This window comes from Topomyia yanbarensis, chromosome 2, assembly GCF_030247195.1.
Source record: "Topomyia yanbarensis strain Yona2022 chromosome 2, ASM3024719v1, whole genome shotgun sequence".
Lineage (NCBI taxonomy): Eukaryota > Metazoa > Arthropoda > Insecta > Diptera > Culicidae > Topomyia > Topomyia yanbarensis.
The window spans coordinates 206,332,745-206,338,783 of record NC_080671.1 but is presented as its reverse complement, the minus strand read 5'-3'; positions in this window follow the sequence as shown (position 1 = coordinate 206,338,783).

Sequence of the window (6,039 nt, the reverse complement as noted above, 5' to 3'; positions counted from 1 at the left end):
GCCAATTTCGCAGCTCGAAACACTTCACGGCGGTTCTCTCTTGCATCCTCGGTGCGAGCTCTTTGCATCCTACGTCTAGCTCTGAGACAGGCTGACCGTAGAGCTGCAATCTCGGCACTCCACCAGTATACCGGGCATCTACCGTTTCTTGGCAGTGTTTTTCTCGGCATAGTGGCGTCGCACGCGCGTGATAGAACAGCTACCAGCGCATCCCCGCTTAGACTGTCGGTGTTGGCCTCCAGTCCCAGGGCCGCGGTGAAAGCTTCGCTGTCGGAGTGATTGGACTTCCACCCGCGTACCTGACAGGGATCTCCCGCCCTCGGATGCTGCACACCATAGTTGATCTTAAAGCGGATTGCTAAATGATCGCTATGGGTGTAGCCTTCGTCTACCCTCCATTCCATGCCTGGAGCCAGACTCGGGCTGGCAAATGTTAGGTCAATCCACGCCTCCACTCCGTTTCTACGGAATGTACTAGCGGAGCCATTATTAGCTGGCACAGTATCGAGTTTCGCAAGCGCTTCTATTAGCGCTTGACCCCTGCTATTTGTACAGCGGCTGCCCCACTCCACTGCCCAAGCGTTAAAATCTATTATCTTGTACCCAAGGCCAGGTCGAGTGTGATCGGTACAAATAACCAAATTTAGAAGTCCATATACATAATATTCACCTGATACTTTTTTTGAATAAAAATAGTATAAATTTTGGCAAAATCCTGCAGCACTAGGATCAAAGACAGAGCTTTAACACCAACTCACTGTGCTTCGGTGTTTTTGTTTTGCAAACGAACTATCAGGTCTATGTTTTTATTTAGTAAATGTTTTAATAAATATTAGTTCATTAGAAGTATGACTTATTTTTATTTTGATGGCGCGGTGACGGGGTGGTTAAAATGCGAGTCGTATCTTAAAAATCGATCGCTTGAAAGTAGTATAAATAATTATAAAATGCGACAACATAAACACATAACCTTTCTAAAGGTTAATTAGCCATAGGTAACGAGAAAAGAGGTATGTTTTATTCATGTACAACAAAAATTACTCAGCAATAATTTAATTTATTATTAATTGTTACGCGTGATTTTGTCTCCAGTGATTGGCCAAAATTGGTCGCTTTTAGAATCTGGTGCTCTAAGCATAACTGTCCCATGTTAATAGCGAATCCCATAACAAATGGGACAGCATAGCGACTATACAGCTGTAACAGCGAATTTAGCATTGACATCAATATAACCAGGTTGGTAGCAAGCAGAAAGAACAATACTAGCTGGGCTGCTAGCTGTTTGTGCTACTAATAACACTCGCAGTTTGTCAAATTAACATGATTCTATGACCTAGCTTCAATGACGATGGAATATAGCTGAATCCAAAGCCTAACCCATCAGCGCATTTGATCATGTAATGGATATTATCAACTTTGAAAGAAATACATTTTATTGTTGTCTGTTTTTGAGGTTAGAACTTAGAACTTTTATACTATTGTTAGAATGGTCCTCAGCAACTATCCTTCCAACTCAAAGACTCGTGCTGGCAATGGCTTCGTTCAGAGGCTGCTGCTGTACATTTTTTTCGTTAGCTGGCCCATTACGGTTCCCCGGACCGAACCACTTTTCCGCCACCATAAGTGGGAAACGAACGATTCACATTTGATTTCCGTAGTTACAAATTACCGAACCACCGGAAGGTAGCATAATCTTCGGACTTAGCTGTGAATTGGAACAGTCAAGCCTGACTTCCCGAGCTACATCTCCAGTATTGCATATAGCACACCATCCTGGCAACTAGATGCGCCCATCTCGGCCTGCCACTGGTCTATGAAAATACATGTGATAGGACGGTAAGGTGGAGATAGGTGAACGGTAAGTTGTTATGATATGCTTATTCCGCTTCATTGAATTCATATGCTTCGAAAATAAGTTAGATTTTTTGAGATCATAACCCGTTTTTCGGAGATTTTAAAATATAAGAATACTTTTTAATAAAAAAATATTAATATCGAATGCACTTTTCCCTGTTTTCATTCTAGACAGACAAGACAATCAGCAAGTCAAGGTGACAATTTCACACATGCCACCGTACTGCAAACAACCATCAACAAAACCTATGAATGCGGAATGTGTGACCAATCATTCCCCAAGAAGAGACAGCTGGCAGTTCACAAGCGCGTACATGCCAGCACGCGACCGTACTCCTGTGATATTTGCGGTAAAGCATACACCAAGGGTATAAATCTAAGCCGGCGCAAACGGATACACACCGGCGAACCACGACACCGTTGTCGGATATGTGGCAGAGAATTTTTCACTTCTGAGCAATTGGATCAGCACCGGCTTACCCATAAAGATTAGGCTTACGTTTGCGATATCTGCAGTAGAAAGTTTACCGAAAACAGGAGTCTCACGCGACACAAACTAATCCATGCGGGTGAGAGATCGCACAAGTGCGATATTTGTGGCAAAGAATTCATAACTAGTGCTGAACTCACTCGCCACATGCGCATGGATACTGGCGAGCGTCCGTATAAGTGTGATATCTGTGGCAATGGCTACGTAGAAAGAAGCAGTCTGAAACGTCACCAGCATGTTCACATCGATATTAATCTTGCGGATCAGATATTTAGTTGCGACATCTGTGGTAGAAAGTTTCTTGAATCTAAAGAACTTACGCAGCACAAACTTATCCACTGTAACCGTTGGTTACACCTTTTTTTTGTTGGCTTCGCCATAATGTGATAATACTCGTGATTTGCTCAATCCTACCTATCCTAAATCCTACCCTGAATATGATGTCAAGCTGTGTGAGTAATAGCCCGCCAAGTCTGACGTTTCGTCTGGGACGGAGGGGTCACTCACGCAGAACCGCTCACAGATACACGTTAGGGATACCGGTCACAACGGTTTGAGCGAAAGGTGTCGCGCAACAAACCATCCACGGACGTTGCAGCCAGTGGAAGGGTTGCCAATTCTATGTGTCTTTGCACAGTTTATGTCCGAGTTATGCCAGCGCTTTGCTCATTTCCTGTCAAAATTTGCCAGAAAACGCGAGCGAAACCGAGTTCGCCCTAGCTCAACTAACCCGACAGGTTACGCGCAGAAATCTGACAGGGCTGCCAAACCAAGACTTACAGAAATCTAGCAGAGCGGTCTCCCAGTTAAACTTATTCCGGAACCGGTTTGGATTTCTGAATGGAGTCATTATGGATTCCAAATCAAATGCAACAACCGATTCCGACTCAGAATCGGTTGTTGCATTTGATTTGGAATCCATAATGACTCCATTCAGGATTCCTAATCAAATTCCGAATGGTTTGACCGGGCTCTGCCCGAAAATTTGCTCACTGGGATAGAGCATTTCGACGAGAACATTTCAAATGGGCCGATAAACAAAACGTAAACAATTCCGGTTAATACTTACTCACAGAGAACAGACGTCCATCTTCAGCATTCAACTTGTGTAAAATCTCTAACGGTTTCGAAGGTAGTTTGGATATCTAAACCAGGTGCGCTACTGTCGTCATGTTTTTTTGTGGCTGAGTGCGACAGAATTGACAGCGGTTATTCCTCTACCCAGTCAAACTAGTCCGGAACCGATTCGGAGTTCCAGCATGAATTATAGCTCAAATGCGTCAACCGATAGAGTCGGAATCGGTTGTTTTCTTTGAACTAGTTTCCATGCAGAATCCATCCAGGATTTCGAACCGGTTCCGGAATCGATTTGACGGATAATGGGGATAGGTTGGTGTGGCGGCGCTAGTGTTTTTAGTATATTAATTCAAATGTTTACACACGTTTTTTAAATATTTTTGTTCGATCATGGATGTCTGTTCTCTGTGACTTACTTCAAATGGACACTAACAAAGCTTTATACATACCTTGAATAAGCCGATTCTGAGACCTGGCTGTTGGCGACATAATGGATTATCGAAAAGGCACATAAGCAAAATAACTTGTTTTGCTTATGTTCCCTTTCACTTCCCCTCTTCTTCTTCTTCGCTTCTGTTTGGCTTGTTTGTGAAACAAAGCCCAAAAATGGCACAGCGTATAAAGCTATATTGCCAGTTAATTTTCGTTTATAGTCCAATGGACTTTACTTTTTGTGACCAACCGACGATAAACTCGCAGCGCCACAAAATTGGTCCACCACAGCACGAGTAATTCGCCCAATCAAGGTGAAAAAAGCGAATTATCTAGCACTCGGTGAAAACCAACATGTCGACACGTTGAAATTTTCACCGGAAGTGCACTTCCCCTCAAAAATTAACGGTTCATATACACTAAACAACAAAACGGAAAAATTTGTTTATGGGCCCTTTTCTTAATGAAAAAGACTATACTTGAAAAGGGAACAAAAACATCGCAACACCAAGAAAGGGATCAAAATAAACGTCACATAATCATTTGCTGTAAACAAAAGGGCTCAGGCTCACCCGCCCGCACTAAGCTAACGTCTCGCCGAAAAGGGATTATGGGAGAGGGCACAAAACCAGTGCGATGATTCAAAAGGGACCAAAACATTTATCTACATAAAACGTTCAAAATACATTTTTTTTAACAAATCTGTTATATTATTCGGAAAAAGTGGTTAGTTTAACACGGCATTGAGTTGTTTGGTTCTTAATCAAGCTCCTGTTCATAAATGGGAATATAAAGTACGAGGTAATTTTTCAGACGCTATTTTCGCTCATGTTGAGAGAACAGACGTCCATCTTCAGCATTCAACTTGTGTAAAATCTCTAACGGTTTCGAAGGTAGTTTGGATATCTAAACCAGGTGCGCTACTGTCGTCATGTTTTTTTGTGGCTGAGTGCGACAGAATTGACAGCGGTTATTCCTCTACCCAGTCAAACTAGTCCGGAACCGATTCGGACTTCCAACATGAATTCCAGCTCAAATGCGTCAACCGATAGAATCGGAATCGGTTGTTTTCTTTGAGCTAGATTCCATGCTGAATCCATCCAGGATTTCGAACCGGTTCCGGAATCGATTTGACGGATAGTTGGGATAGGTTGGTGTGGCGGCGCAAGTGTTTTTCGTATATTAATTCAAATGTTTACACACGTTTTTTAAATATTTTTGTTCGATCATGGATGTCTGTTCTCTGTGCTGTAAAATTCAACTGTATCGATAATACCAAAGGAAGAACAAGAAGCGACTTCCGGGATAACTTTCTCCCTGTTTGCTCAGTACTTCCAATTTACTCGGTACTGGAACAAAGACAATTTTTACATGAAGTTCAAAATCTTTTCATACTTACGCTACACAGCCTGTTGATTTCGAAAAGAGGCTGGCTGGCGGATTTCCGCTTTTTTCCGCACACAGAACAGAATCCACGATAACCGCGCTACCAGATCTCTCGGGAACTTCAGTTCTGGATAATATCAAATACATATTTGTATTTTATAATATGTTTGATTTCGTCTGCCAAATAATGCCTGCACTTCATAATTACAGACGGATGTTATAGAAAGACAGCGGTATCTCGAGAAAACAAAAAAATCAACACAGTTAACAATCGTCGTTTTATGTTTGATATTACAATATGACAACACTTCCAAGCAGCCCTTTAGTACTTTTAGTTTCCAAGCCGAAGGTTGGCCTATGTCACTTTCGTCCAATCACGAGCTGGTTCAGAATTGGTTCAAAAACGGGGGACAGAGCTGGCAGATCCTATCCTAGGCTTGAATTGAACCTGAAACTGAGTCAGGTTCTAACCCCAACTGCTGTCAGTTCATATATTTTGACAGCAGTTGGGGTTGGGAGCTGACTCAGTTTCGCCTCAAACAAAAACCACATGTGCATGAGTGAAATCGTTTGCATAGAACAGTTCTACGTTATACTCTATAGTTAACATTCAGAGATGCCAGATTTGCAGACATGTCTGCAAATTCGCAGGCTTTTAATTTTAGCTGCAGATTTTTTCGATGACGCAGATATTTGCAGATTTTTTAGTTTGGTTGCAAATATTTGCAGATTTTTTAGTTTGGTTGCAGATATTTACAGATTTTTGTATATAAAGGCTTTTGGTTTCACTAGTTTTCCTG